The following is an 11,836-nucleotide window of genomic DNA, read 5'->3' on the forward strand; positions in this document are numbered from 1 at the left end:
AGTGAAAGAACAGATTGACAGAGCCAGAAGAGTACCCAGAAGCCACCTACTACAGGACAGGCCCAACAAAGAAAATAACAGAACGCCACTAGCTGTCACCTTCAGCCCCCAACTAAAACCTCTCCAGCTCATGATCAAAGATTTACAACCTATCCTGAAAAATGATCCCTCACTCTCACAGATCTTGGGAGACAGGCCAGTCCTCACTTACAGACAGCCCCCCAACCTGAAGCAAATACTCACCAGCAACCACACAACAAAAACACTAACCCAGGAACCTATCCTTGTAACAAAGCCCAATGCCAACTCTGTCCACATATTTATTCAAGTGACACCATCATAGGACCTAATCACATTAGCCACGCCATCAGGGGCTCATTCACCTGCACATCTACCAATGTAATATATGCCATCATGTGCCAGCAATGCTCCTCTGCCATGTACATTGGCCAAACCGGACAGTCTCTACGCAAAAGAATAAATGGACACAAATCTGACATCAGGAATCATAACATTAAAAAACCGGTAGGAGAACACTTCAACCTCTCTGGCCACTCAGTAAAAGATTTAAGGTGGCAATTTTGCAAAAGAAAAGCTTCAAAAACAGACTCCAAGGAGAAACTGCTGAGCTTGAATTAATATGCAAACTAGATACCATTAACTTGGGTTTGAATAGAGACTCTGAGTGGCTGGGTCATTACACATATTGAATCTACTTCCTTAAGTATCCTCACACTTTCTTGTCAACTGTCTAAATGGGCCATCTTGATTATCACTACCAAAGTTTTTTTTCTCCTGATGATAATAGCTTATCTTAACTAATTAGCCTCTCACAGTTAGTATGGTAACTTCCAACTTATCTGTGTGTGTGTGTGTAATATATATATATACACACACATACACATCTCTTACTATATGTTCCATTCTATGCATCCGATGAAGTGGGCTGTAGCCCACAAAAGCTTATGCTCTAATAAATTTGTTAGTCTCTAAGGTGCCACAAGTACTCCTGTTCATTTAGCAGTACGGCATTCCCTGGGAAATATCCTACCCTCTTCCACCCTCTGACTTCACCACCTCAACCAAGCTTCACAATCATCATAGCTATGTACTGTATTAAATTGTTTGTTTAAAACTTATACTGTGTGTATATACACCTCTACCCCGATATAATGCGGTCTGATATAACGCGAATTCAGATATAATGTGGTAAAGCAGAGCTCCGGGGAGCGGGGCTGCTTTACCTCGTATATCCGAATTCGTGTTACAGCAAGTGGTTCCTCTGCGCCCGCCCTTACATGCTGAGCCCCTCCCCCAAAGTGGTCCTTGGGAGCCAAAAAATCTTACCTTCTTATAGGTGAGACCATGTTATATCGGGGTCGGGAGAGGAACAACTTCCCACCCCAGCTCACCTCTGCTCTGCCTCCACCTCCTCCCCTGAACGCGCCACCGCCGCTCCGCTTCCCCCCCCCTTCCCTCCCTCCCTTCCTTCCAGGCTTCCCGCGCCAAATAGCTGATTGACGCGGCAAGCCTGGAAGGGCGGGGGGGGGGGAGAAGCGGAGCGGCAGCAGCGCACTCAGGGGAGGAGGTGGAGGCAGAGCAGAGGTGAGCTGGGGTGGGAAGTTGTTCCTCTCCCGACCCCGATATAACGTGGTCTCATCTATAAGAAGGTAAGATTTTTTGGCTCCCAAGGACCACGTTATATCGGGGTGGGGGGGGGTGTACACACACACACACACACACACACACACAGGGTGTGTATGTGTATATATATAATATAGTCTTGTCTGGTGAAAAAAATTTCCCTAGAACCTAATCCCCCCATTTACATTAATTCTGATGCGGAAATTGGATTCGCTTAAAGTCACATTTTTCAGGAACATAACTGCAACGTTAAGAGAGGAGTTACTGTATTGGCAATGGCCAGAAACCTGTCCTGAGATCAGTAAGCAGTCACTGTGGCAGCACTGAGGACTGCTCCCATCAAGTTGATCTTTTGAACTGGACTAAAGTAGACTTTTCTGCATATATTCTGAGTACCAGATGAATGAACAGTGACTGGATTCGAAGAATGCTGTGCTTTACTTACTCCTTTGACTGGCCTCGGACCACCCAGTCATCCAGACAAGGAAAGACCTGGATACCCTAATAGTGGAGAAGGGAAGCTACCACTACATACGTTTGGTAAAAACTCTCTGTGCCAGTGAAGTGCCAAAGAGGAGTACCCTGCATTGGTAGTGAGAGTCTGACCATTAATTTCAGATACTTCCTGTGGCCACATGGAAATCAACATCCTGTGAATCAAGGGCAGAGAACCAGTCTCCGAAGTCCAGGGAGAGCATAACGGAATAAAGTGAAAGCATCCTGAACTTTAGCTTCCTGGTTAATTTCGTTAGCTTTCTCAAGTCCTGCCTGGGTGTTAGCCAACCCTCTTCCCCTCTTGTGAAAGAAGGTAGAATTAGCAGGAATAAATTCTTTTGCCTTCATATTGTGGAGATACTTTCTCTATGGCTCCCAAATTCCTGAGGCTGCACAATTTTCCAAAAAAGGCTCCAGAGGCGATCCTGGCAATTACAAGGTGGTAAGCCTAACTTCCATAGCAGGCAAATTGGTTGAAACTATAGCAAAGAATAGAATTAGACACATAGATGAACACAATATATTGGGGAAAAGTCAACAGGACTTTTCTAAAGGGAACTCACCAATATATTAGAATTCTTGGGGGGGGGGGTCAATGAACATGCGGACAAGAGTGATCCAGTGGATATAGTGTACTTGGACTTTCAGAAAGCCTTTGACAAGGTCCCGCACCAAAGTCTATTAAGCAGAGTAAGCAGTCATGGGATAAGAGGGAAGGTCCTCTTATAGACAGAAAACAAAGGGTAGGAATAAATTATCAGTTTTTGCAATGGGGAGAGGTAAATAGCAGGGGCCCCCACAGATCTGTACTGCAATCAGTGCTATTCAACATATTCATAAAGGATCTGGGAAAAGGGGTAAACAGTGAGGTGGCAGAGTCTGTAGACGATACAAAATTACTCAAGATAACTAAGTCCAAAGCAGACCGCAAAGAGTTACAAAGGGATCTCACAAAACTGGGTGACTGGGCAACAAAATGGCAGATGAAATTCAAATTGTTGATAAATGCAAAGTAATGCACATTGGAAAATGTAATTCCAATCACACATGCAAAAAGATGTTGTCTAAATTAGCTATTACCATTCAAGAAAGATCTTGGAGTCATCGTGGATAGTTCTCTCTCTCTGCTCAATGTGCGGTGGCAGTCAAAAAAGCCAACAGAATGTTAGGAACCATTTGGTAAGGGATAGATAATAAGACAGAAAATATCATAATGCCACTTATATATTTACAGTACACCCACACCTGGAATACAGGTGCAGTTCAGATCACTCCATCTCAGAAAAGATATATTACATATATATAAAATATACATACACATAATATATAAAAAGCTATATTAGCTATATCTGATCTATTGCATACAGATTTTTACAAATCTCTTGTTTTATGATCTTGCTAGATAGATCTCAGTCTTTATTTTCCTAGCTGCTGCTACATAACATGGATCTGAAAACATCAGCTTCCTATCTCCCAAATCCATTCTCTGATCAGTGCAGTGCAGCTTTTGGTCACATACAGTTAAGGCTAGAATTTATAAAATGAACTTCTGTAAACTAACTGATAAGAGTAGAGCCTTCAAGTCAAATGTGTGTAGTCTTGAGATTAGCTTGCTTATGTTCAGAATCCATGAAGAATATGAAAGGTTTCGGATACCAGGCATGCCTTATCTTTATGGACATTCCTGCCATACAGTAAGAAAGAAATGCATTAAAAAAAAAGATCAAAAAGAAAAAAAGGCAGAAAATGTTCCTCTTACCAAATAAACTGTATCCATCTTTTGAAGCCCAATGACCTACTTGGTACAATCTATGTTGTCTGGTCCAAAACTGACAAAAATAAAAATAAAAAGCTTGTTAATTAGTATGTGCTTTTAACTGTTGCAGCCTTTCTCCCTCTCTGGCTAATAGCTATCACCTATTTGTATTACAGTAGTGCTCAGAGACTCTAAGGTCAGAGCTCCATGTGCTAGGCACTGCATGTACAAACATAGTAAGAAGCAGTCCCTACCCTGAAGGGCTAAAAAATAATGAGACAAAAGGCAGGAGAGTAGCAGTATCCCCATTTCTCAGATGGCGAGAACTAAGGCACAGATTAACTCTCTTTTCTAAGGTCATACATGAAACCTGTAGCAGAGTCAGAAAATGAACTCCGATCTAGTACAGTACCTTAACCACAAGACCATCTCTGCTTGGATGTCTTAGAAGGGAATTGGAGAGACTGAAGACTTTCTTCTAGGTTGTCTACTTTGAAGAGTTATCTATATTGAGTCAGTTTCTTAGTGCTAGTTCTCTTCTATAAGGACTAATAGTGCTGTAAGGAAACCAGATATGGTTAACTGCTCTGCACATATACAATTTTAACAAAGTATTTTTCTTACTCACTGTGCAAGCAAAAGTCTATTGAAAACTCTTAACTATGAAGTGTCATTTTATTCCATCTCTATCTTGATACTCCAGTATCTTGGCCAGAGCTGTTATTAACCACAACTTGCTATCTGCAAGCAAACTATACAACAATATTACCTTTGAAGAGTTTGGAGCACTATTAGAGAGAGATCCCTGCAGCCATTATTTGTTTCCTGTGGGATAATTTTTGAATGGGAAAAACAAATTCCATTGGCAAACAGTGATATTAACAAATATTTTTGACTATAACTTGAAGCAGTTCAGCTCTTCATGTTTCAGTGCTTGAGCAAGAGTGATACAGGGTATTTAATTGACACTGTTGGACAATTATTTAATACATTAGAACCTCAGAGTTACGAACACCTTAGGCATGGAAGTTGTTTGTAATGCTGAAATGTTTGTAATGCTGAGCAAAACATTATGGTTGGTCTTTCAAATGTTTACAAATGAACTTTGACTTAATACAGCTTTGAAACTTTACTATGCAGAAGAAAAATATTGCTTTCCCTTTATTTTTTTAGTAGTTTACTTTTAACACAGTCCTGTACTGTATTTGCTTTTTAATCTTGCTGCTGCCTGATTGTGTACTTCCAGTTCCCAATGAGATGTGTGGTTGACTGGTCAGTTCAGAACTCTGGTGTTCGTAACTCACTCCGAGGTTCTATTACATCAGTTGTTTCATACTATAGCACAGTTTTCAAAGACTAGAGGTTCCTGTTCAAGGTTCTGTACTGCAAGTAAGGTGTCTGTAGGAGACTGAAAGACTATCACAAGGTCAACATGTTGAGAAGGCAAAACATTGAGCCCATTTTGAGGGGTGGGGAGGGAGGGAGAGCACTTATCTTCGCTCAGCACCAACAAGAAGTGGATTACGCAGTAGCATCAACTGATGCCAAAGGGAGTCCATCTGGTTATCTTTGACCGAGAGCTTTGGTGGCAGTGATGCAGATTCTTAAACAGTAAATTGGGGGGGAGGTGTGTAAGGGTTGGGGATACTTTAACAGCTTCATAAATATATTGAAAACAAAATGACTATAATTTCTCAGATCTGTCTCTTTAATTCCTGATTTGCAGACAGACCACATAGCTTCTCAGATAATAAATGAGGGTCACATGAATGGATTTATCGATCCAATTGATGGAACGGTGCATTTAGAAAATAAGGTTGTCCCTCATTTTTCATAGTGCAATTCAAAATTAATTGGTTGAGCTGTTCTCTACAGCATAATCAAATTATATTTTAAAATGAGGATCTACTACTGGGGAGCGTTAAGGAACCAGCAGGCTCAGTGACCTTAAAGCAACTCTTAAGAACGTATCAACAGGATACCGAAATGGCAAATAGGGCCATTCCTAGGGTTGCCAGGTGACCATTTTTTGTTAGAAGTCCAGTCGTCAGCCCAGCAGGGACCCAGAGTTAAGGCAGGCTCCCTGCCTGCCCTAGCTCTGTGTGGCTCCTGGAAGTGGCTGCCAGGTCCTTGTGAGACTCCACACACTGCCCCGTCCCAGTACCAGCTCTGCAGCTCCCATTGTCCAGGAACGAAGACCAATGGGAGCTGTGGGGGGTGGAGCCATCCATTCACCTAGGGGCTGCAGAGACCTGGTGGCTGCTTCCTGGGAGCCACGATAAAGCGCCATCGGGACCCCACAGCCCAAAACTCTTCCTGCACCCCAAACCCCCGCCCCAGCCTGTAGCCCCTCCCAAACCCAAATTCCCTCCTGGAGCCTGCACCCCCCCAACACCTCAACCCCCTGTCCTGAGCCCCCTCCTTCACCCGAAACCCCTCATCCCAGCCCCATCCCAGAGCCAACACCCCCAGCCAGAGCCCACACCCCCTCCTGCACTCCAAACTGCCCCAGCCAAATGAAAATGAGTGATGGAGGGGGAAGAGGTGGGGCCTCAGAGAAGGGGTGGGGCCTTGGGACATGGGCGGGGCAGGGATGTTTGGTTTTGTGCCATTAGAAAGTTGGCAACCCTACCCATTCCTTGTAGATAGTTATCGAAGCCATGTTAAGTAGATTTGAATCTTTAACATGTTTGCCTGTATTGTTAGAGAATTAAGTATAAATGTTAAGTGAATTTGTCTGTGTTTACACATATCTTGTTAGAAGTTTAACAGTGTGATCTAATTAACCTGTAGATACTAAAATTCTGTTCCTGTCTCATAACACTTCATTACTGTAGTCTACTGAGATGGGGCTTGTGGTATAATAATATTATTGTCCTCATTTCTCTTTGAAACTTGTAATGCCACATAGTGAACTACCCGTGCACTATTTTAGTAATTTGAATGGTTATTGTTTAATGTATTGTTTGAGAAAGGACCCATTGAATGGAGATCAAATGGTCAGCTTGCTTTCATCAAAGCCCACGTGGTGGAATTACCTGTCACCACCTCACCTGCTTCAACTTTAAAGGAAGCTTTGGTCTTGATCCTTTTCATCTCAGATCTGCTTAAACTTTGATAGGGAAAGTCTAAAGCCACAAGACTGAGGTCTCCAGATTTACTCTGGACTTACCCTGGAATTCTCACGGAAGAATGTGAACAAACTCTGCACCTGGACTATCTATTGGACTGTAACCTTTTAAATTGATTCCAGAAAGAAGGATTATACACACATTTGTATGTATATTGAGCTTTTAACTCTTTTTTTCTTAATAGATCTTAGATTTAATTAATAAGGAGTGGCTGTAAGTGTGTATTTTGGTGAGCTCTGAAATATTCATTGATCTGATGGGCAATGGGTCTGGTCCTTTGGGATTGGTAGAACTATAAGTATGGTGAATACGGTTTTCAATAACCCCTCACTGGATTGCCTAAACGGGACTGTATTTGTCTTCCTGTTAACCAGTGTGGTATTAGAGGAGTTGTTTTGTTACTGGCTTGGGGAATCTAATTATAGAATAAATCACCAATCTTGGGGATTGTCTATCCCCGTTCTTGCAGTCTGCCCTACGCTGGCATTCTCAGCGTGGCCCAATGGGACACCAGTCACAACTACATAAACCAAATAATGATTTGATTAATCAGTCGCTTGTCAGAATACTCGGCATGGTATCACTGCTTTGCTGTTTTGAAAGTTGTGGTTTAAAAGTACAGGAAGAAGTAAAACCTGCTAACAAGATAGATTTTTGCTGCACATCCTGTTTACTAAACTGCTTTGTGGACTTGTCACTTTCCACTGGTTGTTGTGAAAATGTTCCATGTTCCTACGAGTTGTAATTATTCCAATAAAAAAAAAAAGAATGAGCCAATTAATTCAATCCTATGATGCCTTTGTTTAAGCGATCACTTGTAGTACTTCACTTGCTAGCAGTTTGAGTTTCAGTGTATGTAAACTGCAGTATAATTCTAATCTTCCAAGTTTCCTGCATTGGATTTACAGTTTAGACATCTACTACATCCTGGAAGAAAAACACCATTGTCTGACGATTCAAGGAACAGAAAAATAAGTTAACAATTGGCATTTATTCTGTCTTGTGTTCTCATAGGATGGCAGCAGAAATAGCGATGAGAGAATACAATAGGCCTAGAGCATACGAGCATTAGCACGGTATTAAGAACAGGAGAATACTCTTTTCAAGTTTCAGAGTAGCAGCCGTGTTAGTCTGTATTCGCAAAAAGAAAAGGAGTACTTGTGGCACCTTAGAGACTAACCAATCTATTTGAGCGTAAGCTTTCGTGAGCTACAGCTCACTTCATCGGATGCATAAAAGTGGAAAATGCAGTGAGGATGTTTTTATACACACAGACCATGAAAAAATGGGTGTTTATCACTTCAAAAGGTTTTCTCCCCCCACCCCACTCTTCTGCTGGTAATAGCTTATCTAAAGTGATCAACCTCCTTACAATGTGTATGATAATCAAGGCAAGACAGCTTAGTACATACAGTAATACTTGAGAACCAGTAGTGAAAGTTAACACACATACATGCAAAGACAAAATTGAGGATGTTTCTTTCCTTTGACTTTTTTCAGCTAAGTTGTGCTTTGCAACAATCAAATTAAAATGCATACAGCACTTTCTTGAACTGTAAGTACAGCAGCCGGTGGAAAGACTCTTGTATATGGAGGCTGTACGACACACAGTCAAGAAGTACAGGAACACCTGAAATAGCGGAGAGAAGAGTTTCACTCAAAGCTGAGATTAATAATACCATTGGTTTTGTTAACACACTCTCCTGAAATTTAATTAAGTCTTATGCTGCTTGATTGCTTATCATTGCTTGTAGTGCAGACCTGTGTATTTTAATGAATCTGCCTCAAATGAAGGAGGCTGGAGAGTTATGAGGACAGGATTTGGCTCTGAGTATTAATGGAAAAAAGAATAAATCAAACAGAAGAACTAAGCCTTTTCCTTTTGTTTTCCACTGTCTCTCTGAAATTCAGACTTCCTTCATGTGTTTTCTTTTTCCAGTAAAAGGTGAACAAGTATTTGCCTACAGTTTAAAAGCTCCCAGCATTGGCTTAATTCCTTTCACTGAAGTCAAGGGGAATTTTTCCCCCGACACTAATGAGAGACGATTTAGCTCAGCACTAGATGCTTTTGAAAATGCCACCCAGGAACTACACTTTCTCCATAGTCGACACGATTTAGCTTTGTGCAAACACAAGAATCACAATCATGTAAAGTTCTGCTACATGGTAATATCCCACAAAGATACACCAAAAGCCTAATCCTGAACAAGTCAGTAAAGTCCTAGCAAACAAATCCCTTTTACAGGTGTGAGACTATACAGAGGAGATGACGGAATGGCTATTCACCCCACCTATTGCAATGCAACTGCAAGGGCACTGCTAAAGCAGGTCTAGCTGTCTAATTCTTGGAAGGGAGACTAGGGGATGTGGCAGTTGCTTTCCTATGCAGCTCACTCAACAGTAGAGACATGTGGGTTCCCTGCAGCAAACACCCACTGGCCCCATTCCTGTTTGCATTTGACATGCTCTGTTCCTTTTGCCAGAGCCAGCCTTATGGGTGGGTGACGTGGGTGACTGCCTGGAACGCCATGGTCGGGGGGTGGTGTGGTCAAGAGGCAAGTAGCGGGGCAGGTCTGGGGCGAGAGACCGTGGAAGGGAGCTTGGGGCAATGGGGCATTTGCGCTACAGCATCCCGCAATTGCGGGGGTGGGGAGGGGAGCAGCCTATTGAGCACATGCCAAACATTCCATCTTCCTGGATGCACTCTGTTCCAGAGGCCATGCTGATTGACAATCTCATTGTCCAATCAGTGCTCATCCCCACCCTAAAGTGGTAAAATGTGCACTTCTAGTGGCTGATCTAGGGGTGAAGGGAAGGGAGGAGGTAGCAGGGGCCAGGAGAGATGGGGGTATGGTGGGGGGTCCAGAAGTGACACAGGGGTGGGGAGCCCGGGGAGCAGAGGAGATGGGTGTGGCACCCGGGAAGGCAGTGGGGGCTAGTGGCACCATAATACAAGTTTGCCCAGGATGCCATTTCCCCTGAGGCCAGCCCTGCCCTTCACATTTCTGTCCCACTGCAGAATTTCAAGTGCCACCTAATGTGGAATGCCCACCTGCTACCTGTGGTTTACCATCAGGGCTCTCCCCCACTAACAGATGGTCTTTGCTGCTTTCTGGCCTTGCATTCCCTGTCAGGCACTTTGCCCATACTCGTGATCATACTTTTCCTTTTAAATTGGCTTGTGTCACTCAGGTAACTCTCACTCGTTATTACTAGAGCCCTATCAAATTCACTGCCATGAAAAACACGTCATGGACCGTGAAATCTGGTCTTTTGTGTGCTTTTACCCAATATTAGACCTATTGCACTGGGAGGCCAGCATTTCTCAAATGGGCGGTCCTGACCAAAAAGGGAATTTCGGGGGTGTTCACAAGGTTATTTTGGGGGGGAGGGGGGTGGTCATGGTATTGCCACCCTTACTTCTGCACTGCCTTCAGAGCTGGACAGCCAGAGGGTGGCAGCTGTTGGCCATGCGCCCAGCTCTGAAGGCAATGCCCCGCCAGCAGCAATGCAAAAGTAAGGGTGGCTATACCATACCAGGCCTCCCTTACTTCTGTGCTGCTGCCTTCAGAGCTGGGCGGCTGGAGAGTGGCGGCTGCTCACTGAGGGCCCGGTTCTGCAGGAAGCAGCACAGAAGTAAGGGTGGCAATACCATACCATGCCACCCTCACTGCTGCGCGGCTGCTGGCAGCAGTGCTGCCTTCCGAGCTGGGCTCCCCGCCGGCAGCCACCACTCTCCATTTGCCCAGGTTTGAAGACAGCACCACCACCAGCACAGAAGCAAGGGAAGGAGTACCACAAACTCCCTACAATAACCTTGGGACCGCTTCTTTGGGTCAGGACAACACAGTGATATTTCAGATTTAAATAGCTGAAATCATAAAATTTTATGATTTTTAAAATCTTATGCCCATGAAATTGTCCAAAATGGACCGTGAATTTGGTAGAGCCCTACTTACTGCTGTGGTTCTCTAACACAGAGTCAAGTAAAAGGCTTATCTGCTGCTTCCCTAAATGAATATTATAGATGGCCAACTTGGGGGCCCAAGACAGCTTCAGTTAGTAACATAAAGGGTGGGTAAAGCAGGATCTCCCTTCTATATTAGATACAAATCTGTTCATTGATTGCGTTTTCCATCACCTCTACCATTTGTCCTAGAACTAATTGATACATCACATCAAATATGTATTAAATAAGTGACAAACCTTATTAGAATAGCCTTAATTTTTTCCTTTTGTTAATATCTCTCTTTATTTGACAAACAGAACACACAGGGCACCACAGGATAGTGCAGAAATCAGAGCAGATGGATCCCTGTTTAAAAAGAAAACATATTAAAGTCTGTCAACTTAAGATGTACATCTAACTTTTCATTGACTATCATATTGAATGGATTTAAACTCAGACTAGAATATAGGCTTTCAGTGCTGCCTTTGACTGGGATGAAAGGGGGATGGGGAGATACATTTTAGTTAAACTTCTTTTATCAAAGGATTTTTATCCCAGATTAATAGAAATTAAAAGATATCAAACCCTATTTGTTTATCTAGTCCATAACCCTGCTTTTTACCCCAGTAAGCCCCTCCCTTTCCACACACACACCCCCAACAAAAAAGTATGTCCAATTACTTGCTGTAGGAGGCAGAGAGGCAGGTTACCTCCTAAGACACCAAAGACTTTATTTACAAATTAGGAAGCAGAGTTATCTAATGGGTGGTGTTTACCCAATAACAACCATGCTTTAGCAGATGGAAACCAGACTGAGACTAGAGATTGGAAGCTCTGCTAGATCAAGTCCGCCTACCTGTG

Source organism: Caretta caretta, chromosome 4, assembly GCF_965140235.1.
Source record: "Caretta caretta isolate rCarCar2 chromosome 4, rCarCar1.hap1, whole genome shotgun sequence".
Lineage (NCBI taxonomy): Eukaryota > Metazoa > Chordata > Testudines > Cheloniidae > Caretta > Caretta caretta.